General features: G+C 41.8%; 1 protein-coding gene and 1 long non-coding RNA gene across 15 annotated transcripts in view; both read right to left on the minus strand.

Annotated features, from left to right (window-relative positions):
* The window catches only part of DLG1 (discs large MAGUK scaffold protein 1), a 1,062,265-nt gene that overhangs the window by 169,782 nt on the left and 866,834 nt on the right, over nucleotides 1–25,649 (minus strand). The gene's annotated exons all lie outside the window — the stretch shown is intronic.
* LOC105242166 overlaps nucleotides 6,678–25,649 on the minus strand; it is a 42,596-nt gene continuing 23,624 nt past the window's right edge. For 2 of the 8 annotated variants that reach the window (XR_004625487.1, XR_004625482.1), the window contains exon 6: nucleotides 18,533–20,782. This is a non-coding gene — a long non-coding RNA (uncharacterized LOC105242166). Of the gene's footprint in view, nucleotides 8,034–18,479; nucleotides 20,783–25,649 lie in introns of those variants that run through there. The other 6 variants (XR_004625485.1, XR_004625490.1, XR_004625489.1 and 3 more) reach the window with 6 other exon arrangements.

The raw sequence follows: 25,649 nt of genomic DNA on the forward strand, positions 1-25,649 counted from the left end.
TGTTTCCCTGTTTCTTTGTATACCTTGTTATGTTCTATTGGGTCTTTGGTATTTGAAAAACCAGCCCCTCTCCCAGTCTTTGTGGTCTGGTTTTGCATAGGGGAGACTTTCTCCAATCACTCAGCTAGAGAATCCGGAAACCTGTAAAGCTTTTTCTGGGAATACATTCTCTCTGGGCTTGCGTGTAAATTCCTAATTTAAGAGATTGCACAATTTCTATTCACAAGCTCCCTCTGGTGTCTGTTTGCGATACTGCAGGCTCTGTAATAATATACTCAGCCACAGTACTGGAGCACCATCTAGTGGCACTTTTTGGTACTGCAGACTCTGGTGCACGTTGATTTCCCTTCTCAAATGCTTCCAAACTGACACCATTTTAGAGTCAAGGCAAGGCAAAAACCAGTCTTTCAGGGAACTCCCCAAACAGTCAGAACACTGCACGTGTTTTCTACATGCAGGGGTACAGTAGAGGTTTGGGAGTTTTCTCTCAATCATGCCTACTGTGCTGGGAGGAGGGGCTCTAGTGAGTGAGTACCACGAATTTTCCTACCAGGCTTTGATGCAGTTGGCTTCATGCTCACCTGGAGTGCTGGAACCTCTTAACTGGTGTCTTGATTTCTTACAAAGGCAATTGGTCCGTGTAAATTGGTGTTTGTGTGGGGGAAGGAGGTTCTGGGGCTTCCTATTCTGCTATCTTGCTGATGACACTACCCAGGACTCCATTCTTTTTTTATTTTATTTTTTTTTATTTTAAAGATTTTTTATTTTTTATTATTTATTTGACAGAGATAGAGACAGTCAGCGAGAGAGGGAACACAAGCAGGGGGAGTGGGAGAGGAAGAAGCAGGCTCATAGCAGAGGAGCCTGATGTGGGGCTCGATCCCATAATGCCGGGATCACGCCCTGAGCCGAAGGCAGACGCTTAACCGCTGTGCCACCCAGGCGCCCCAGGACTCCATTCTTTTTTAAAACAGATTTTTTGAGTTATAATTCACACACCACACAATTTTCCCATTTAAAGTGTACAACTCAGTGGTTTTCACTATATTTACAGATATGGGCAACTACCACCACAGTCAATTTTAGAACATTTTCATCACCTCAAAAAGGAACCCTGTACAATTTAGCTTCCCTCATCTTTCCAAACCCTAAGCAACCACTAACCTTCTGTGTCTATAGATTTCCCTATTCTGGATATTTTATATGAAATGAACCATATGAAATCATGATCTTTTAAGACTGGCTTGTTTTGTTTAACATAATGTTTCTAAGCTTCAACCATGTAGCATATATCAGTACAGCATTACTTTTTATGGCTGAACAATATTCCATTGTGCAGTTATACTACATACACACAAAAAATTTACAAATATCTCTCATTCAGTTTAAAAATATTCAACAAAATAACAAATTGAACCCAAAAATGTATGAAAATAATTATATACCAGGACCAGTTTCTTCCAACTCTGTAAGGTTTGCTCAATATTTAAATACCAGTGTAATCCATTATATTAGCAGGCTAAAGAAAGAAACAGTATCAATTCTTGAGAAAACTTAACACCTATATGTGAATTTCAATAAAGCTATTTTTTAAAGTCATAGTAAACTAGGAATAGAAGGGAATTGTTATTTTGATGTGTATTTTTATATCTATATTCATAAGGAACATTGTGCAGTAGTTTTATATTTTTTCTGAAGTGTTTGGCAACTTTCGCCATCAAGGTAATACTGGTCTCACAGAATAAAGCTGAAGCTGTTCCTTTAGTTTTTGAAGAGTTTATGATTGATATTAATTCTTCTTTAAATGATTAGAATTCACCAATGAAGTGATATGGTCCTGGGGTTCCTGTTTTAGGAACATTTTATTGATATAATTTAGATACCATAAAATTCAAACTCATAAATTGTACATTTGTGAATTAGTATGTTTACAGAGTTGTTCAACTATTACAATTAATTTTAAAACATGTTCATCTCCTTTAAAAGAAAGTCTATACCAACTGGTATTCTCCCGCCCACCATGCTCCCCACTATATTACTATGCAACCAACCATCTACTTTCTATGTTTTTGCGTTGTTATGGGCATTTCATAGAAATGAATTCATAAAATATATGGCCCTTTGTGACTCACTTCTTTCATGTAGCATAATGTTGTTAATGTTCATTCATGTTATATCATACATTAGTACTTCACTGCTTTGAATGTGTGAATAATATTCCATTGTATGGAAATGTCACATTTGTTTATCCATTAATTGACATTTTGGCTATTATCAGGAATGCTGCTATGAACACTTGTGTATAATTTTTTGTATGAACACGTTTTCAATTCTCTTGGGTATGTACCAAGGAGTGGAATTCCTGTTAACTCAATGCTTAACCTTTTGATATTTTGTTTCACATAGCAGCTGCACCATTTTCCATTCCTACTAGCAATGTATGAGGATTCCAATTTATCCATGTCTTCATCATTTGTTAGTGTCTTTTTTTTTTAAGTAGGTTCCACACCCCCATGGAGCCCAACACAGCGCTTGAACTCACAACCCTGAGATCAAGACCTGAACTGAGATCAAGAGTCAGACGTTTAACCGACTGAGTCACCCAGGAGCCCCTAACTTTTTTATTATAGACATACTGCTGTGTGTGAAGTGGAATCTCATTTTGACTTGTATTTCTCTAACAACTGATGATGGTGAGCATCTTTTCAAGTGCTTATTGGTCATTTATGTATCTTCTTTGGAGAAATGTCTACTCAAATCCTTTGTCCGTTTTTAAGTTGAATTGTAGGCCCTTTTTTTTTATGTAGGCTCCACACTCAGCATGTAGCCCAATGCAGGGCTTGAACTCACGAGCCTGAGATCAAGACCTGAGCCAAAATTGAGTGTTGGACACAACTAAGCCACCCAGGTGCCCTGGGCTGTATGCCATTTGAGTTGAAAGAACTCTTAAATGAATGTTAAGAGTTCACACATTCTAGATACTAGACCTTAATCAGATATATGATGCAAATATTTTCTCCTTTTTGTGGATTTGCTTTTCATTTTATTGAAAACAAATTTTTAATGAATAAAATTTTATTAATAGTGTCATTTGCAGCAAAGAAATTCTTTTAATTTTGATAAAGCATAATTTATATTTTATTTTGTTGTTTTTCCTTTAGGTATCATATCTAAAAAGCCATGACCTAATCTAAGTACAAGATGTACACTTATAACTTTGTTTTTATTTTAATTCCAGTATAATTAACAGTGTTATATTAGTTTCAGGTGTACAATATAGTGATTCAACAATTCCATACATCATCCAGTGCTCATCATAAGCGCACTCCTTAATCCCCATCACCTATTTCACTATCAGGGAAATGTAAATCAAAACTACAATGAAATATCACCTCACACCTGTCAGAATGGCTAAAATCAACAACACAAGAAACAGTGAGGATGTGGAGAAAAAGGAAACCTCTTACACCGTTGGTGGAAATGCAAACTGGTGCAGCCACTGTGAAAAAAAGTATAGAGGTTCCTCAAAAAGTTAAAAATAAAACTACCCTACAATCCAGTAATTGCACTACTGGGTATTTACCCAAAAAATACAAAAACACCTATGCCTTCTTGTAATCTTGCAGCTCCAGTTCTTATATACAGGTCTTTGATACACTGAGTCAATTTGCATATATAGTGCAAGACAGGGGTATAATTTTCCCAGCAAGATTTGTTAACAAGAGCGTTCTTTTTCCATTGAATTGTCTTGGCATCCTTGTTGAAAATCAAAAGACGTACTGGTTTATCTCTGGACTCTCAATTCTCTTCCACTGATCTATATAACTATCTTCATGACAGTATCACACTGCTCTGATTACTGTAGCTTTGTAGTAAATTAAAAAACAGGGAAATGAGTCTTACAACTTTGTTGCTCTTTTTCAAGGTTCTTTTAGCTCTTATGGGTTCCTTGAATTTCCATATGAATTTTAAGATCAGATTGCCAATGCTAGGGAAAAACAGGCATCTGAAATTTTGATAAGATTACATTGAATCTGTAGATCATTTTGGGTAGTATTACCATCTTAACAATATTAAGCCCTCTGATCTATAAACATAGAATATCTTTCCATTTATTTAATTTCATCCAATGTTTTGCAATTTCCAGTGTACACGTCATGCATTTCCTTGGTTATTCCTAATATTTCTTTTTGATGCTATTATAAATAAAATTTTAATTCATTTTTGAATTGCTAGTATATAGATGTAACACTGATTTTTATATTGATCTTGTATCCTGCAATGTTTCTGAACTCAGTTATTAGTTCTAATAGTTTTGTGTGTGTAGATGCCTTAGGATTTCTCATATAGAAAATTATGTCTTCTGGGGCACCTGGGTGGCTCAGTCGTTAAGCGTCTGCCTTCGGCTCAGGGCATGGTCCTGGAGTTCTGGGATCAAGCCCCACGTCAGGCTCTTACGCTGGGAGCCTGCTTCTACCTCTCCCACTCCCCCTGCTTGTGTTCCCTCTCTCGCTGGCTATCTCTCTCTCTCTCTCAAATAAATAAAATTTAAAAAAAAAGAAAATTATGTCTTCTGAAAGTAAATATAGTTTTACTTCTTTCCTTCTGACCTGGATGTTTTTATCCTTGTTTCAGGTTTAATAAGGTATAACTGACAAAAACTGTATACACTTAAGGTATAGAATTTGATGTTTTGATAAATCTATACATTGTGAAACAATCACTACAATCATCATCTAATATAATTACCTTTTTGTGTGAATGATGAGAACACCTCTTAGCAAATCTCAAGTTTATACAGTATTTCTAACTAGTCATTATGCTACATATTAGATCTCTAGGACTTATTTATCATACATAACTGAAACTTTGTACCCTTTTCCCATCTCCCCATTCCCCCTCACCCCAGCGCCTGGCAACAACCATTCTATTGTATGCTATGAATTTGACTGTTTTAGAGTCCATATTGTATTAGGGTTCTGCAGAGAAACAGAACCAATAGGATGGATGGACTGATACAGAGCTACAGATATAAATACAGCTATATAGATGAGGAGACTTACTATACAAATTAGCTCATGTGATTATGGAGACCAAGAAATCCCAAGATCTGCCATTTGCAAGCTGGTGGTGTAATTCAGTCAGAACCCAAGGGCCTGAGAAATGAGGAGCCAGTGGTGTAAGTTCCGGTCTGAGTCTAAAGGCCCAACAGCCAGGAGTGTCAATCTCCAAGGGCAGAAGAAGGATGTTGCAACTCAAGCAAAGAGTAAATTTGCCCTTCCTCTGACTGTTCTACTTAGGCCCTCAATGGATTGGATGATGCCCACACACATTAGTGAGGCTGCTCTTTACTCAGTCTACCAATTCAAATGTTAATTACTCTGGAAACATCCTCATAGACACACCCAGAAATAATGTTTTACCAACTGAGTATCCTGTAGCTCAGTCATGATGATACATAAAACTAACATAAGTCCACCACCTGTCAACTTGACACCAATACATATCTCCTTAAACTATATTTAATCTCCAAATAAAGACAATAACAAGGTCATAATTCTACCTAACATGATACAGCTCTCCTACATACAACTGAAAATGTATTAATCCCTTCTCCAGAAGATGAGGTAGAGTCCTTGACTGTTTACCCTTCTGATGTCCTGTAACTTAAATACTTCGATGTAAAATTAGCAATACTTAAAAACTGATATAAGGTCAATTCATAAGGGAATAAGAAACAAAGATATTTGCTTAATTTATGTGTATATATGCACGCAAACATATTTATGACAAAATGAGGAAATATTCATCACAATTACAGCCTTCATTTCTGTAACCGGTCATGTGGTTGTAGGTGGTATTTATAACTACCTTCTTCTAATACCCATTCTGTATTCCCTTTGCCTTCAATGAACACCTACCTCAGCTGGTCATTGTTCTTCAGCTAGCAGGGTAACCCTTCCATTCCTGAAGGGTGTGGGCCATTAGTGGTCCTGCCTGGATTGGTGGGTTGTAGTTTTCCATTGACTTTATTTTTTATGAAATATTTATTACTAATGTTTACAACAATATGCATACAGAATATAACACAATCAGAAAATTCAGCATAATACAGCAAAAAATCCCACACATCCACCACCTAGCCTTATTAAATTTTAACTTTTCCTTCTTTGCCTCAAATCCATTCTTTAATAAAAAAAATTGCATATAAAAACAAAGCCCTGTGTGTTCTGATATCATTCCCTCCCTCTCTCCTTCCTCCCCAGAAGTAAACACTATCCTATCCGGAATTTTTTTTTTTTATCAGCTTCATGCATATTTTAATACTTGTACTGTAGAATGACTATATCTACAAACATTAAAATTCACCAGACTTACTATTGTTTCTCACATGATTTTAAACTTTATCTAAATATTGGGCTTTAGGTAACCTTTAACTTGTGGGTTTTTTTAATTAACATATAATGTATTATTTGTTTCAGGGGTATAGGCCTGTGATTCATCAGTCTTACACAATACACAGTGCTCACCAGAACACATAGCCTCCCCGATGTCCATCACCCAGCTACCCCATCCCTCCCACCCACCTCCACTCCAGCAACCCTCAGTTCGTTTCCTGAGATTGGGCTCCCTGCTTATCAGGGAGTCTGTTTCTCCCTCCCCTTCTGCCCCTCCCCCTGTTCGTGCTCTCTCTCTCTCTCTCTCAAATAAATACAATCTTTTTTTAAAAAAGATCTTTAAAAAAGATGATAGGGAATATAATAAGACCAGTGAATTCCACAAGCATGAGCCCATTGTCATACTTCTTTTGCTGTGAAGTGAGTTCCTTGATCTGCAGGCAATGCTCTGTGAAATACCACAATGGTGGATAAGGCATTCCTTAAGCCTACAGATGGTAGTTTTGGAGGAAGCACCGCATGCAGGGTAGGCAAATCTGTATCTAGTATGTCTATCCCAGTAAGGACAAATGCTGCCCCCTCCATGATGGGAGCAGTCTAATCAACCTGCCACCAGGTAGCTGGCTGATTATAACAGGGAATGATACCGTATCAGGGGCTGTTTTGGTTTCTACCATTGGCAGACTGCACACTCAATGTTGGCCATAGCCATGCTGGGCTTGGTAAGTGGAAGTCCATGTTGCTGAGCCTATGTATAACTACCATCCTGCCACATGGCCACTTTGTTCATAAGTCCATGGGCAATGACAGAAGTGGCTGGAAAAAGAGGTGAATGGTACCCACAGAATGGGTCATTCTACCCACTTGATCATTAAAATATTCCTCTGGTGAGGTAACCAAACCACTGGCGAGCATTCAAACAAGATATAGATATCTTCACACCTTTTTCCACTCAGAGAAGTCTATCCACATACCTCTTCCCTAAATTTCTTTGTCACCTATTTTTTAATCATGTTCTTTCCAAGTCCCTGACCATTGGCCACAGTTCATGAACTGGTATATAATTACACATCTGGTCATTTGTCTTTCCAACATAAGTGAACAATCAGGGGTACTAACTGAAGTTCTGCCCACTAGAAGGATTTCCCTTCACTAATGTCCTTCAGGGATGTCCCAGAGAGGGGCCACAATGCTGCAGCTGTCCACTTTTGAGTGGTACCTGCATACCATGTAGAACCATCTGTAAACCAGGCCCAGGTCTTTTCTTCCTGCCAATTGACTGTAGGGAACTCCCACGTGAAGCAATAGATGCAGGCTGGGCGGGAGAAGGCAGTAGAGCAAGAGTGGGGACCATGGACATTTGGGCCACTTCTTCATGTAACTTGTGTCTTCAGGATCCATTTGTGCCTGATCACATATATACCACTTCCATTTGGTGATGGAGTGTTGTTTTGCATGCCCAACTTTAAGGCTTGCTGGGTAAGACAACACTCAGTTCATGAAAGGCAGCTCAGGTCACATGGTAACTTGGTGGCCCATGGTCAAGCGTTCAGTCTCAGGCCCAGTAGCAGGCCAGGAGCAATTTCTCAAAATGACAGTTATTTCCAGATGATGGCAGACTCTTGCTCCAAAATCCTAAAGGACAACACTGTGATTCACCTATGGAAGTCTACCAAAGTCTTCAGACACCATCTCTGTCACTAACACTTCAAGCACCATTGGATCTTCTGGATCATGTGGCCCAAGTGCATGCAGTACACCTTGCTCAGCAGCCTGGACTGCTGCATTGCCTTCTCCTCTTCTGGATTTTAGTCAAAACTAGCAACTGTCCCTGTCACTCAGCAAACGGACTGGAGTAACACACCCAAATGAAGAATATGCTCCCTCCAAAATTCAAAGAGGCCCACTAGGCACTGTGCCTCTTTCTTGGTTGTAAAGGGGACCAAATACAATTTATCCTTCACATTAGATGTCTCAACATTGGTGCCCCACACCACTGGATCTATAGAAATTTCAGATAGAAGACCCCTGAATTTTAGTTCATTTCCCACCCTCTGACATACAACTATATCATCAATAAGTCTGGTTTACCTGCTAATTCTCACTCACTAGGTCCAATTAGCATAATGTCATCGATACAATAAGACAGTGTGACATCTTGTGGAAGGGAAAGGCAATCATGTTCCCTGTAAACTAAATCACGACATTGAGCTAAACAGTTGATATACCCCTAAAGTAGGCCACTGAAGGTATACTGCTGGTCTTGCCAGCTGAAAGCAGACTGCTTCTGGTGGGCCTTATGGACACGTATGGAGAAAAAAACTGCATCTGCCAAATCAATAGCTGCATACCACGTACCACATAATCTGTTAATTTGCTCAAGCAATGAAACCACATCTAGTACAGCACCTGCAACTGCAGTCACTGCCTAGTTAGGCTTAAAATAATCCACTGTCATTCTCCACCTGTCTTCTGCATAGATCAAATAGAAGAGTTGAAGAGGCATGTGGTAGAAATCACCACTCCTGCATCTTTCAAATCCGCCACGGTGGCACTAATCTCTGCCATCCCTACAGAAATTTGGTTTTTTTAAAAATTTATTATTTAAGTATTTTTGATTTATTATTTTTCTAGGTAGAGGCAGTTCTAATGGCTTCTACTTGGCCCTTCCCACCATAATAGCCCTCACTCCACAGATCAGGAAACCAAAATGGGGATTCTGCCAGCTGTTATGTGTGTCTATTCCCGTTATGCATTCTGGAACTGAGGAAATCATCACAGAATGGGTTTGAGGACCCACTGGACTCCCTGTGAGATAGATATGAGCTAAAACTTCATTGATCATGGACATCCATAAGCCCATACTCTGACTGCAGGGCCACAGAGATGTTTCAGGTCTCCTTGAAGAATCAGTGTCAGTTCAAATCCAGCGTCCAGTAGTCCCTGAAAGGTCTGATTATTGCCTTTTCTTCAATGTACAGTTACCTCAGTAAAAGGCTGTAGGTCCTTTTGTACAACAGAGTAACAGTATAAATTCTCAGTAGTGTACTGGGGTCCTTCCACAAGGGAACTGGCCTCCCCTTCATTCAAAGGGCTCTGGGCCTGCAAACTTTCTCAAGTGTGGCAATTTATTGAGAAGTTGTAACTCTTTATTTTTAGGATTTGAGTTAGACTTTTGTTCATGTGACCTAAAACTTTTCTGTTTATACACATCAAGTAAGAATCTAGTATGTTTCCTATTTATTTCACTTTTTAGAACACAATAACTAGTCAGTGCCATAAGTCTGCATGAATCAGAAAAATCTGCTGCCTTGACTCTATTGTCCATTACAATAACCACACCCACCTTCCCTTTGGTGTTTGAGTGGCACCACTTGGTCCCTGCCATCCCAAGATCCAATTACTCCCATTGCATTTAGGCTTTCCAACTGAGCAGCTGTGGTTCCCACTGCAAGGTCTGGCCTACAGAGAAGAGCAATCACAGAGCTCTTTAACGATCTTTAAGGATGCTAGGGCTCCACTCACAAAGATTTCCAATTCACATAAGATGGGCCATCCTTTGTTCCATATTTCAGCCAACCATCCAACCATTTAAAGCCCTTTCTAATTCCCCAAGCTACATTACATGCAGAATCCCTGCTTAGAGAGGAGGTTAAGATGGCGGAGGAGTAGGGGACCCCTTTTTCAGCCGGTCCCCTGAGTTGAGCTGGATAGGTACCACCAGCAGGAACATCCACGGAATCAGCCTGAGACGCAGGAAGATACATCTGGATCTCTACAAATGAACATCTCCAGCGCTGAGTATCGAGGTACGAAGCGGGGAGCCGTGAAACCGCGCACAGATATCGGAAGCTAAACAGAAGGGGGAGGGAGCCGCCGTGTCAGGGCGCCGGGAAGCGGTAGCCACCTGCAAGGGGGAGCGGACAGACCGCGGACCCGCACGCTTGAGACAGCAGGCTGAGAAGGGAGCTCCGGGAGCGTACGCGAGAAGGCTGGCGGTTGGCGGGCCACCTGCACGGGGGAGCAGGCAGACTCGCGGACGGCACCCGCGAGACAACAGACTTAGAACGCGAACTCCAGGAGCGCGCGCAGGGCGGCTGGCGGGCCACCTGCACCGGGGAGCGGGCGGACCGCGGACCCGCACTCTGGAAACGGCAGACTGAGTCCGTGAGCCGGGAGCGTGCACCACCAAGCATCTCACGGAGCTCCGGAGCTCCGGTGTGCTCACTGGATCGAGGCTGAGACCGGGAGCTCCGGGAGCGTCCGCGGGGCGGCTGGCGGCTGGAGGGCCACCTGCACGGGGGAGCAGGCGGACTCGCGGTCAGCACCCGTGAGACACCAGACTGAGACGGGGAGCTCCGGGAGCCCGCGCGGGGCGGCTGGCGGCGGGCGGGGTTGGAAACACAAAGGACAGAGACGTGCCGGCCCTGGAAGTGAGGGCTGGGACGCCGGGTGTGGGGCGCACAGCCCGGGATGCTGCAGGGTTGAGCAGCACCAACAGAAACAGAGTTAAAGTGGCCAGAACATCAGTGGAGAACGATCCGCGATCCCTCTGTTCTGAGACAGAGGCTGAATTTCAGCCGCTGCTGCTCTCTCAGAAGAGGCATAGCAAACCGCCAGGGAAAGCCGCCAGAGAACAAAAGCCCGGAAATACCGGCTCACAGGGTGCCCATCCCCATCCCCCCTCGCAAGGGACACAGAGACTCTACCCAAACAGGGTTTTCTGAGTACCTGCAGGCAGGCCCCTCCCCCAGAAGGCAGGCTGAAAAATCAAGAAGCCCACAACCCGGAGCGCCTGAGTGGCGCAGTCACCAAGCACCTGTCTTCGGATTAGGGTGTGATCACAACGCTCCGTAAGGAGTCCTTCATCGGGCTTCTCCACCGGGAACCTGCTTCTTCCTCTCCCACTCCTCTGCTTGGGTTCCCTTTCTTGCTGACTGTCTCTCTCTCTCTCAAATAAATAAATAAACTCTTTAAGGAAGAAGCCCACATCCCTAAGATCTCTATAAAACAAGGGCGCACGGCCTGGGTCCCAGTCAACACTTGGGCTCTGGACAACCCTGCAATCTCTCTTCATCAGAATGACGAGAAGGAGAAGTCCCCCCCAGCAAAGAAAAGATAATGAGTCTGTGGCCTCTGCCACAGAATTGGCCTCGGCCACAGAATTAATACATATGGATGTATCCCAATTATCAGAAATGGAATTCAGAGCAACAATGGTCAAGATGATGAGTAAACTTGAAAAAAGCATCAGAGAAAGCGTTGCTGAGAATATAGAATCCCTAAGGGCAGAAATGAGAGCGAATCTGACAGAAATTAAAAACTCAGTGGGCCAAATACAGTCAAAACTAGAGGCTCTGACGGCCAGGGTCACCGAGGCAGAGGAACGCGTTAGCGAATTGGAGGATGGGTTAGTAGAAGAAAAAACGAAAATAGAAGCTGGTCTTAAAAAAATCCACGCCCACGAATGTAGATTACGGGAGATTACTGACTCTATGAAACGATCCAATGTCAGAATCATCGGCATCCCTGAAGGGGTGGAGAAAAACAGAGGTCTAGAAGAGATATTTGAACAAATTGTAGCTGAAAACTTCCCTAATCTAGCAAGGGAAACAAGCATTCGTGTCCAAGAGGCAGAGAGGACCCCATCCAAGCTCAACCAGGACAAACCTACGCCACGGCATGTCATAGTGCAATTCGCAAATATTAGATCCAAGGATACAGTATTGAAAGCGGCCAGGGCAAAGAAATTTCTCACGTACCAAGGCAAAGGTATCAGGATTACGTCAGACCTGTCTACAGAGACCTGGAATGAGAGAAAGGCTTGGGGGGGCATTTTTAAAGCTCTTTCAGAGAAAAACATGCAGCCAAGGATCCTTTATCCAGCAAAGCTGTCATTCAGAATTGATGGAGAAATAAAGACGTTCCAAAATCGCCAATCATTAACCAATTTCGTAACCACGAAACCAGCCCTACAGGAGATATTAAGGGGGGCTCTATAAAGGTAAAAAGGCCCCAAGAGTGATACAGAGCAGCAAGTCACAACCGATACAAAGACTTTAAAGAGAAATGGCATCATTAAAATCATATCTGTCAATAATCTCTATCAATCTAAATGGCTTAAACTCTCCCATAAAACGCCACAGGGTTGCAGATTGGATAAAAAGACATGACCCATCCATTTGCTGTCTACAAGAGACTCATTTTGAACCCAAAGATGCATTCAGACTTAGAGTAAGGGGATGGAGTACCATCTTCCACGCAAATGGACCTCAAAAGAAAGCTGGAGTAGCAATTCTCATATCAGATAGACTGGATTTTAAACTAGAGGCCATAGAGAGAGATACAGAAGGGCACTATATTATTCTTAAAGGAAGTATTCAACAAGTGGATATGACAATTATTAATATATATGCCCCCAACAGGGGAGCAGCAAGATACACAAGCCAACTCTTAACCAAAATAAAGAGACATATAGATAAGAACACAGTAATAGTAGGGGACCTCAACACCCCACTATCAGAAATAGACAGAACACCCTGGCAAAAACTAAGCAAAGAATCAAAGGCTTTGAATGCCATACTCGACGAGTTGGACCTCATAGATATATATAGAACACTACACCCCAGAACCAAAGAATACTCATTCTATTCAAATGCCCATGGAACATTCTCAAGAATAGATCATGCTCTGGGACACAAAACAGGTCTCAGCCAATACCAAAAGATTGAAATTATCCCCTGCATATTCTCAGACCACAACGCTCTGAAATTGGAACTCAACCACAAGGAAAAACCTGGAAGAAACTCAAACACTTGGAGGCTAAGAACCATCCTGCTCAAGAATGACTCGATAAACCAGGAAATCAAAAAACAAATTAAACAATTTATGGAGACCAACGAGAATGAATACACAACGGTCCAAAACCTATGGGATACTGCAAAGGCAGTCCTAAGGGGGAAATACATAGCCATCCAAGCCTCACTCAAAAGAATAGAAAAATCTAAAATGCAGTTTCTATATTCTCACCTCAAGAAACTGGAACAGCAACAGAGGGACAGGCCTAACCCACTGACAAGGAAGGAGTTGACCAAGATTAGAGCAGAAATCAATGAATTAGAGACCAGAACCACAGTAGAGCAGATCAACAGGACTAGAAGCTGGTTCTTTGAGAGAATCCATAAAATTGATAGACCACTGGCAAAACTTGTCCAAAAACAAAGAGAAAGGACTGAGATTATTAAAATTATGACTGAAAAGGGAGAGGTCACGACCAGCACCATTGAAATTGCAAGGATTATTAGAAACTTTTATCAACAGCTATATGCCAAAAAACTAAACAATCTGGAAGAGATGGAGGCCTTCCTGGAAACCTATAAACTACCAAGACTGAAACAGGAAGAAATAGATTTCTTAAATAGGCCAATTAACTATGAAGAAATTGAGTCAGTGATAAACAACCTTCCAAATAATAAAACTCCAGGCCCAGACGGTTTTCCTGGGGAATTCTACCAAACATTCAAAGAAGAAATAATACCTATTCTCCTAAAGCTATTTCAAAAAATAGAAACAGAAGGAAAGCTACCAAACTCATTCTATGAGGCTAATATTACCTTGATCCCCAAACCAGGCAAAGACCCCCTCAAAAAGGAGAATTACAGACCGATTTCTCTAATGAATATGGATGCCAAAATCCTCAACAAGATCCTTGCTAATAGAATCCAACAGTACATTAAAAGGATTATCCATCATGACCAAGTGGGATTCATACCTGGGATGCAAGCATGGTTCAACACTCGCAAATCAATCAATGTGATACATCATATCAACAAGAAAAGACTCAAGAACCATATGATCCTCTCAATTGATGCAGAAAAAGCATTTGACAAAATACAGCATCCTTTCCTGATTAAAACCCTTCAGAGTGTAGGAATAGAGGGTACATTTCTCAATCTCATAAAAGCCATCTATGAAAAGCCTACTGCAAGCATTATTCTCAATGGGGAAAAGCTGGAAGCCTTTCCCTTAAGATCAGGAACACGACAAGGATGCCCACTCTCGCCACTATTATTCAACATAGTACTAGAAGTCCTTGCAACAGCAATCAGAAGACAAAAAGGGATCAAAGGTATCCAAATCGGCAAAGAAGAAGTCAAACTGTCTCTCTTTGCAGATGACATGATACTCTATATGGAAAACCCAAAGGAATCCACTCCCAAACTATTAGAAGTTATAGAACAATTCAGTAAGGTGGCAGGATACAAAATCAATGCCCAGAAATCAGTTGCATTTCTATACACGAATAACGAGACTGAAGAAAGAGAAATTAGGGAATCCATCCCATTTACAATAACACCAAAAACCATGCGTTACCTTGGAATTAACTTAACCAGAGACGTAAAGGACCTATATGCTAGAAACTATAGATCACTTTTGAAAGATATTGAGGAAGACATAAAAAGATGGAAAAATATTCCATGCTCATGGATTGGAAGAATTAACATAGTTAAAATGTCCATACTACCCAGAGCAATCTACACTTTCAATGCTATCCCGATCAAAATACCGAGGACATTTTTCAAAGAACTGGAACAAATAGTCCTTAAATTTGTATGGAACCAGAAAAGGCCCCGAATCTCCAAGGAACTGTTGAAAAGGAAAAACAAAGCTGGGGGCATCACAATGCCGGATTTCGAGCTGTACTACAAAGCTGTGATCACAAAGACAGCATGGTACTGGCACAAAAACAGACACATCGACCAATGGAACAGAATAGAGAACCCAGAAATGGACCCTCGGCTCTTTGGGCAACTAATCTTTGATAAAGCAGGAAAAAACATCCGGTGGAAAAAAGACAGTCTCTTCAATAAATGGTGCTGGGAAAATTGGACAGCTACATGCAAAAGAATGAAACTTGACCACTCTCTCACACCATACACAAAAATAAACTCCAAATGGATGAAAGACCTCAATGTGAGACAGGAATCCATCAAAATTCTAGAGGAGAACATAGGCAACAACTTCTATGACATCGGCCAGAGCAACCTTTTTCACGACACATCTCCAAAGGCAAGAGAAATAAAAGATAAAATGAACTTATGGGACTTTATCAGGATAAAGAGCTTCTGCACAGCCAAGGAAACAGTCAAAAAAACTAAGAGACAGCCCACGGAATGGGAGAATATATTTGCAAAGGACACCACAGATAAAGGACTGGTATCCAAGATCTACAAAGAACTTCTCAAACTCAATACACGAGAAACAAATAAACAAATCATAAAATGGGCAGAAGATATGAACAGACACTTTTCCAATGAAGACATACAAATGGCTAACAGACACATGAAAAAATGTTCAAAATCATTAGCCATCAGGGAAATTCAAATCAAAACCACACTGAGATACCACCTTACGCCAGTTAGAATGGCAAAGATAGACAAGGCAAGAAACAACAATTGTTGGAGAGGATGTGGAGAAAGGGGATCCCTCCTACATTGTTGGTGGGAATGCAAGTTGGTACAGCCACTCTGGAAAACAGTGTGGAGGTCCCTTAAAAAGTTAAAAATTGAACTACCCTATGACCCAGCCATTGCACTACTGGGTGTTTACCCCAAAGATACAGACGTAGTAAAGAGAAGGGCCATATGCACCCCAATGTTCATAGCTGCATTGTCCACAATAGCCAAATCATGGAAGGAGCCGAGATGCCCTTCAACAGATGACTGGATTAAGAAGCTGTGGTCCATATATACAATGGAATATTACTCAGCTATCAGAAAGAACGAATTCTCAACATTTGCTGCAACATGGACGGCACTGGAGGAGATAATGCTAAGTGAAATAAGTCAAGCAGAGAAAGACAATTATCATATGATTTCTCTCATCTATGGAACATAAGAACTAGGATGATCGGTAGGGGAAGAAAGGGATAAAGAAAAGGGGGGTAATCAGAAGGGGGAATGAAACATGAGAGACTATGGACTATGAGAAACAAACTGAAGACTTCAGAGGGGAGGGGGTGGGGGAATGGGATAGACTGGTGATGGGTAGTAAGGAGGGCACGTATTGCATGGTGCACTGGGTGTTATACGCAACTAATGATGCATCAAACTTTACATCGGAATCTGGGGATGTACTGTATGGTGATTAACATAATATAATAAAATTAAAAAAAAAAAAGAATCCCTGCTTAGTGAGTTGTTGGAGGTCATTGAGAGGATGTGACCACTGGTTGACCCATGAGCTGGACCCAAGAAATTGGATGCATAAAAAGCTTTTAACTAATATTTGTGGAGAAGACTTTTAAGATTTGTATTTGCCCTTGATGAATAATCTCATGGAAACTGTACACTAAATTTTGGGTAAGGAAGCTTCAATAGCAGTTGGTATTTTAAAATTTCATCTGTTTCATTGTCAATCATAACATTCTCCACTCTGTTCTCCTCAATTTCCCAGTAATTCCACCTCTTAGTGTCTCAATCAGACTTTGTCACAAGCATTCGAACTTTAAGCCATGGCAGTTTGTGTCCTCCTAGCTGTGCAAAGGTCTCCAACTTCCTATCCTGCTCTCCCACCTTGTCTGCTAGCCCCAAAGTTAGCTGAGTAGTGGATAACTCTGGATAACATCCTTCTCTAACTCGGCTATTCTGCCAACTTTCTAACTGGAGCTTCAGCCTCTAATGGGGCTGAACTGCCTACAGTATAGACCAGCTCAACATAGAAGTCATCTGTTTCCTTTCTTTGCTACAATGCACTATGCAGTTTCTCAAACAAGCACATCAAAACAATCACAGCATTTCCAGAGGTCTCTGTACTTAAGCAGTGATCAAGCATCTAACATACAAACTACCCCTCCCCACACAGAGGTTGATGGCCAACTCAGAATTTCCCCCCACAGACCCATTTCTCCGGTCTCCTAGGTGGCTGACCAACTGTTCATTCACAAATGGGCCCCATACACAGAGGGCTAGGGGAGTACAAAGAAAGAGACCTCTCCAGATTAGTATGTAACAATTTTAATAAGCAAGGGAACTTACATGTAAGACTTGTTCTGGGCGGCCACAAAATGAGTAAATCTCTGCCTCCAACCACCAGAGCCTTACGAATTTATATAGTTAACTAGATTCAGTCACATATTCCTTCCAGATGGTCTCAGCAACACATTGCTCTCTCAAGGCTGCACCCTTGAAAACAGCTCCCACTATGAGAATGGTGGACAAAATGTACATTCCAATAGGGGAGGAGTTCAGGAGCCTCTGATTGCCCAGGTCCAGCTTGTGGGTCAACTGGCAGTCACATCCTCTCAATGACCTCCTCCTATATAATTCTAGTTATTTTAGAGATGAAGTTACAATGGGGTGCCGGGCTGGCTCAGCCAGAAGAGCATGCAACTCTTGATCTCAGGGTCATGAGAGTTCAAGCCTCATGATGAGTATAGAGATTACTTAAAGAAATAAAATTTTTAGGGGCGTCTGGGTAGCGCAGTTGTTAAGCATCTGCCTTCGGCTCAGGGCGTGATGCCGGCATTCCGGGATCGAGTCCCACACTGGGCTCCTCCACTGGGAGCCTGCTTCTTCCTCTCCCACTCCCCTGCTGTGTTCCCTCTCTCGCTGGCTGTCTCTCTGTCACATAAATAAATAAAATCTTTAAAAAATACATATAAAAAAATAAATAAAATTTCTAAAAAATGATGTCACAGAAATAATCAAATTCCCTTGTCAAATGCATTATAATGAACTCTCATCAGATCTGTATGCATGACCATTTTCAAGTCTTTTGTCATTTGCAGACAGTTATTGTTTTACTCTGATGTTTTATAGAAGTGTTCCTGCAAAACTACTTCATCTTTAAAGAGATTCATGGGAAGGGCTCTGACAAGTAAAGGTTTCTGATAACTAAGATCATACCACTGAACTAAGAATTTACAGAACTCTAGGGGCGCCTGGGTGGCACAGCGGTTAAGCGTCTGCCTTCAGCTCAGGGCGTGATCCCGGCGTTATGGGATCGAGCCCCACGTCAGGCTCCTCAGCTATGAGCCTGCTTCTTCCTCTCCCACTCCCCCTGCTTGTGTTCCCTCTCTCGCTGGCTGTCTCTATCTCTAATAAATAAAAAAAAAAACTTAAAAAAAAAAAAAAAAAAAAAGAATTTACAGAACTCTAATGAAAAAAACTGATGTAACTCACTAAACTGCTAACAAAAGATCAAGAACAAGAGTTATATGGCACTAGAGAATGATTATAATTTTTATGTCTTTTTGTTTAAAACAGTTCTTTGTGTGTGTGCGTCTTACATATTTAAAATAAACTTTACCTCTTTTCTCTTAGGCTATTAGCAATTTGCTAACATATACCTTTGTCAATAATGATAAAACATTTCTCTTTTTCTCCCTACCTGATCTCTTCAGAATTCAGAAACTCTTAGTGATTATTCTTCTATCCATGATGATATAGTTATTTGCATAAGTTCAATGAGAACCTGTTCTCCTTATAACAGGACACAATTGGAAACACCGGTTACATTACCAGTGCTTTGACTAGAATGCCATATTTAAAAATGTGCATAGAATCAGATATGACTAGACAGCATTAAGGGACACATTACCATGGTAAGAACTTCCCTTCCTACCAAGGGATGGATTGAGAATATATCCCATCAACCCACCTCTGAGATACCCAACACCATGAAAGTGTATAAAGGTATGGAATCACAGGAGACATCCAGATTCTCACCACAGATCAATGTGCTATGCTGCTGAGAATATCATACCCCACCACGCCTGGAAAAGGTGTTAACTACTGGAGTTTGCAATGGGACATCCCACCAGGATGGGTAAATTACTTTGCACCCCTGGTTCACGGAGAATTATTCAATCTCCACTGGAATTCCATTGCCCTGCTGCAAGCCGGATCGACTGAAATACAATATACTTGTAATAGAACATGCACCATTAAAAGAGGGGTAAAGGTGGGAATTCTGCTCTGGCAGATCCCACCTCCAGTCTATCTCCTCACACCTGCCAGTCCTGCCTCCCCCAGCCAACATGTACGGTATGCACAACCAGGTCAAATTCCTAAAGCTGCACCCACATTAATGAGGTTCTCCATAGACAGGTGGAGAGACCCATCCTGCTGTGAGTAGGGAGGTGGCTGCTACTGAGGGTAGGGAGGCCACTCCTGCTATAGTTGAGGGAAATACTTTTCCTGGGGCTGGGCAGGTCAATTCTGCTGGGGGTGGGGAGGCTTTCCACTGGGATTGGGAAGACCTCTTCTACTGGCAAAGAAGATTCTTCAGTATTTAGAAGCTCAACGGTCCCTAGCCTCATCAAGATCTTCCTATACATCCTCATCCCAATTTATAGGATCCCATTCTTTTCCAATCAATGCCCTCACTTTAACAGAAGATATCCTGCAAGGGTGAGAGTTAAACTTATGTTGTAACTCAGCCAATTACAAGGTAAGATTCTGTATTTGATTTTCAGCAATTTCAACCCTGCAGCTATGAGATAAGACTCTCCTTCAAGGCATACATAATGCTCTTAGGTCATTTATGTGGCACTTGAGCTGGGAATTCAAATCGCTGAGCTCACTCTTTTCTTTCACCACTCTGTCCGGCAACATTAGAAACAACCAACCAATGTTATTATATTCCTTAGCTTTCAAAAAAAATGTTGAAAAGTATTATATTCTGTGTCACTTAGCTCCTTGCTTCTTATGAGTGGTTGATTAGGAGTATCTGATGCAGAGTTTCTGCATATCTCTATGAACAGTTCCCACCCTGGACTATCAGTGTTCTCTTTCCTAAGGGAAATAGAGTCATTAGTCTCTTTAAATCTAATCAGATTAGAGAGCCAATTCCAGAAACAACAGAACCAAATCAGAAAACAACCTTAAATTTCTATTCCTCTAGAACCATTCTTGGTACCAAAATCTGTATTGGTCAAGGTTCTCCCAGAAACAGAATAAAATGGATACAGATAATGACACAGGGAGAGAGACAGAGAGAGAGGGAGGGAGAAAGGAAGAGAGAGAAGAGAAGAGAGATTATAGGAATTGGATCACATAGTTATAGAGGCTGAAAAAACCTACTTTTGGATACATGCACCCCCACCTTCATTGCAGCATTACTTAAAATAGCCAAGACATGGAAGCCACCTAAGTGTGCATAAACAATGCATAAGTAAAGAAAATGTGGTAAACACAGAGCAATTCCTCCTGAAAGAGAACTGAGGGCTGACTGAACAGCAAAACAAAGGATAAAGGGACCACACAGAGAATGGCAGGAGAGATGGAGGCACAGACACGTTAACAGTGAAAATCCCACCCCTGACACTGCAAACTGCAGTGGAGAGGGACGGTACTGTGGAAACAGGAACACATTCAGTTGCCCTGGAACAGAGAAAAAAGATGCATTTTAAAATGACAATAGCAATGAAAAGGAACTAACCCTCCTCCAAATGGTCCTAGCCTGTTGGAACTCCCTTAGGTGTGGGCCAGCCAGCGCCACCTAGTACATTCCCCCTCCACCTTTTAAGTGCAGCAGACGGGAGCAGGGTCCAAGTGCCCTAGTGGGCCCACTGCCACAACAATCCCCAAGCCCCTAATATACACCAGCCCCAGACACCTTGGAATACAGAAGAAAAAAAAAAAGCTGTGGTTTAAAAGAGCAACTGAGGGGTGCCTGGGTGGCTCGGTCAGTTAAGCGTCTGCCTTCGGTTGATCAAGCTCCAGATCGGGCTCCTGCTCAGAGGGAAGTCTGTTTCTCCCTCTCCCTCTGCCCCTCCGCCATTCTCCCCTACTCATGCTCTCTCCTTCGCTCTCTCTCAAATAAGCAAATAAAAATCTTTAAAAAAATAATAAAAGAGCAACTGAAATATCCAGGAACAAGTCCTAAAACTCAAACAGCAGGGGAGCTGCAGGAACTCTGAAATCAAAGGGACTGGTGGCAATACTATTTACATTCCCCCTCCACCTTAACAGTGAAGATGGGAACAAGGTCCAGGCATCCGAGCCACCTGCTGCCTCAACAAGTAGTGGCCCCTAGCCCACACCAGACCCAGCTTACCCCGAAGGTGGCCCCACTGCCTCAAACCACCCTGAGCTTCAGCCATCGCACCAAGACAACCCCAGTGGAACACACACTGGAACACTCCTAGACAGTGACCACTATAGCTCCAACCAACTGACCAAGGCGACACAAGTACAAAGAATCCTAGGACATTCCGGGCCCACACCTAATTCAGCTCCAGACAACCTGCCAGGTCAATCGCTACACGAAGCACCATGAAACCTCCCAGCTCACACCCACCTCAGCTCCAGTTACCCACCAGGGCCCCCATTCATGCAAGATCACAAAGCTTCCCAGCCTATAGCCACTTCAGCTCCAGCCATCCTGCCTGTGTGTCCCAGGTACAGAGTACCCTGAAACCACTCAGCCTGCATCCACTTTGGGATCTTGCGATCTTGCCAGTGTCCACTGTGTGGAGCACCCCAGGACCCCATGACCCATGCCTGCTTCAGCTCCAGATGCCCTGTTAGGGCACCCACCGAGTGGAATGCCCCAGGATCTCCAGGCTGCACCCACTACAGCTCCAGCCACCCCGCCAAAGCAACCAGGTACACACAGTCTACACAGGGGATGTCCCTACACAAGAACATTCCTTCAACTCTAGAAGTACCTAGTCTGCATAATTCACAGAAAGAAACACAAAAAGTCAAACAAAATGAGGAGAAAGAGGAATATGCTCTGACAGAACAAAATAAAACCTCAGAAAAAGAACTAAACGAAATGCAGATAAGCAATCAACCTCATAAGAAGTTCACAGTAATGGCCATAAAGAAATTCACTGGATGTGAAAGTAGAGTAGATGAACCCAGTGAGAATTTCAACAGAGAGAGAAAATACAAAAAGAACCAATCACACCTGAAGAATATAATAAATGAAAAATACACCAGAGGAAATCAACGGCAGATTAAAAGATAAAGAGGAAACAGGGGCGCCTGGGTGGCTTAGTCAGTTAAGTGTCTGCCTTCAGCTCAGGTCTTGATCTCAGGGTCCTAGGATCGAGCCCTGCATCGGGCTCCCTGCTCGGCGGGGAGCCTGCTTCTCCCTCTCCTTCTGTGATCTCTCTCATTTTCATTCTCTCAAATAAATAAAATCTTTAAAAAAATGAAAGATAAAGAAGAACAGATTAGTGATCTGGAGGTAGTGGAAACCACCCAAGCAACACTACAAAAAAAAAAAAAAAGAATTTAAAAAACAAGGATTAAGGGACTTCTAGGAAACATCAAGCATATTAACATTTGCATCATAGGGGTCCCAGAAGGAGAAGATACAAAGGGGCAAAAAACTTACTTGAAGAAATAATACCTAAAATTTCCCTAACCGGGGGAAGAAAACAGACATCCATATCCCAGAGGCAGAGATGCTCAAATAAGACGAACCCAAGGAGATCCACACTAAGACATGTAATTATGAAAAATACCAAAACTAAAACATAAAGAGAAAATCTTGAAAAACTCAAGAGAAAAGAATACTTACATTTAAGGGAAATCCCACAAGGTTATCAACTGATTTTTCAGCAGAAAGTTTGCTGGTCAGAAGAGAGTAACCAGATATATTCAAAGTGCTGAAAAGAAAGAGCCTACAGCCAAGAATACTCTACCCAGCAAGGTTATCCTTAAGAATTTAAAGAGAGGGCGCGTGGGTCACACGTCAGTCAGTTTTGCCTTGCCTCTGGCTCAGGTCATGATCCCAGTGTCCTGGGACTGAGTCCCGCATCCGGCTCCCTGCTCAGCAGGGGGTCTGCTTCTCCCTCTCGCCCTCCTCCCTGCTCATGCTCTCTCTCTCAAATAAATAAATAAAATCTTGAAAAAAAAAAAAGAATTGGAAGAGAGATAAAGAGTTACCCAGGAAAATAAGAGTTAAAGGAGTTCATCACCACTAAACTTTCATTATAAAAACTGTTAAAGGGACTTCTTTAAGCAGAAAACAAAAGACAATAATTAGAAGTAAAATTATGGAAGAAAAAAATTCACAAATAAAAGCATACATACAGGAAGGATGGTAGATCAATCAATTATAAAACTAGTATGAAGGGTAAAAGACAAAAGTAATAAAATCAATTATACCTAAAAAATCAGTTAAGGGACTCACAAAATAAAAAGATGTAAAATGTAACATCATATACATAAAACATGGAGGGGGAGTAAAAAATGAAACAGCCTCTTAACTATAGAAAACAAAGGTACAGTTACCAGAGGAGGGTGGGCGATGGATGAAATAGGTCAAGGGGGTTAAGGAGTGCACTTGTCGTGATGAGCACCAGGTACAGAAGGAATTTATAAAACATTATATTATAACCTGACACTAATATAATATGTATGTTAACTATCCTGGAAATAAAATTTTTAAAAATGAAGGGCTTTTAAAATGTGTTCAAATTTAAAGAACCATCAACTCAATATAGACTACTATATACTTAGGATATCAAATATAAATCTCATTATAACCACAAACAAAAACCTATAATAGATACACAAAAAATAGAAAGGAATACAAGTATACCACTAAAGAAACTGATCAATCACAAGGGAAAAGAGTAAGAGAAGAGAGGAACAGAGAAGAACAACAAAACATCCAAAAAAGAGTGAATAAAATGGCATAACTACATACCTATCAATAATTATTTTAAATGTAAATGATCTAAATACTCCACTAAAAAAAAATATAGGGTGACTTAATGAAAAAAAGCAAGATCCATCTATAAGATGCCTAGAAAAGACTTTAAACTGAACACATATAGACTGAAAGTGAAAGGATGGAAAAACACAATTCCATGCAAATGGTAGCGGGGAAAAAATGTACAGGTAGCAATACTTAGATCAGACAAAATAGACTTTTAAACAAAGATTAAGAGGCTGGGAAGATGGTGGAGTAGGGGGACCCTAAGCTTGCCTCCTCCCACAGATACAACTAGATAACACTCGTATCAACGTAAATAGCCCAGAAAATGACACAAAGGCTACCAGAACAGACTACAAAATTAAAGACAGGGAAGAAGCCAAACAGAAAAAGGGAGGAAGGGAGGAGATACGGTCTGGGAGTGAAATGGACAGTGGAAGCCCACAGTCAGAAGGGAGCTGGGGGCATAGAGAAGGTCAAGAAACAGAACATAACACTGTGGAGTACACATGGGGAAGAAGAATCCCCATAATACATGGTTTTGAAAGGAAGAGAGGCCAAATTTCATAAGTTGCTACAATGAGGGAGACTTAAGACCTGGAATTTTAAAAATCAGTGAGCTCTGCTCTAAGAGCACACAGAAGACCTTAAGAAGCTGAGCACCACCCTTAAAGAGACAGCACAACAAAACAACCTGCAGAGATACAGCCTATGCAGCACATGGAAGGGAGAGTGATTTACTCATCTCAGAGCTTGTGCTGGAGAAGCAGGGATCACAAGGAGAATCCTCAAGGAATAAAGAAGCCAGAAGGTGCCATGTCCATTCCCCACCCCTCAGCATAAACACACAGCCACCTACAGGAACCAGTGTAGTGCCAACACTCCTAATTTGCTTACATAAACCCTGCCCCCTCAATTGACAGATCCACCCTTTTGAGTCATGCTGGCCTCAATCTGTTGCTAAAGGGCCCCTCCCCTTGAAGACATGGACAAACACTGTCTCCCATCCTACATATTTTGTGGTGCCTCAATTCTGGTGACCGCTATAACAGCAACCACAACTGCAGTAGTGGGCCCTACCGAAGCCTGAGGCATGCCGTTAAGGTTGCACACATGACCCACATGTACTTTGCAGATCCCCTTAGCCAGCCCAGTCCCAGCAGCAGGTCTCATTTCAAAAGCAGAACAGTGTGTAACTTGTTAAAATTAACCCAACACAACACAAGCCAGGGACAAAACAGAGCTCACAACAAAGAGAGCCACTGCACACAACTGGACTGAATGAAAACGTGTCCAGGACAAAACAGGGAACTCACAACACACGTAGGAGACACCCCTGAAGTGCCAGGTCCTGGGGAAGAGGGACATTGCACTGTGGGGCACTATAGGACCTCTACTTCATAAGGCCATCACCTTCAAGAGCAGGAGACATAGGTGACTTGCCTAACACAAAGAAACAGACACAGAGGGTTACGTAAAATGAAGAGACACAGGAATATGTCCCAAATGAAAGAACAGGAGGGAAAAAAACACAGCAAGGAACTTAAGCAAAACAGAGAGAAGTAATACGCC

Source organism: Ailuropoda melanoleuca, chromosome 1, assembly GCF_002007445.2.
Source record: "Ailuropoda melanoleuca isolate Jingjing chromosome 1, ASM200744v2, whole genome shotgun sequence".
Lineage (NCBI taxonomy): Eukaryota > Metazoa > Chordata > Mammalia > Carnivora > Ursidae > Ailuropoda > Ailuropoda melanoleuca.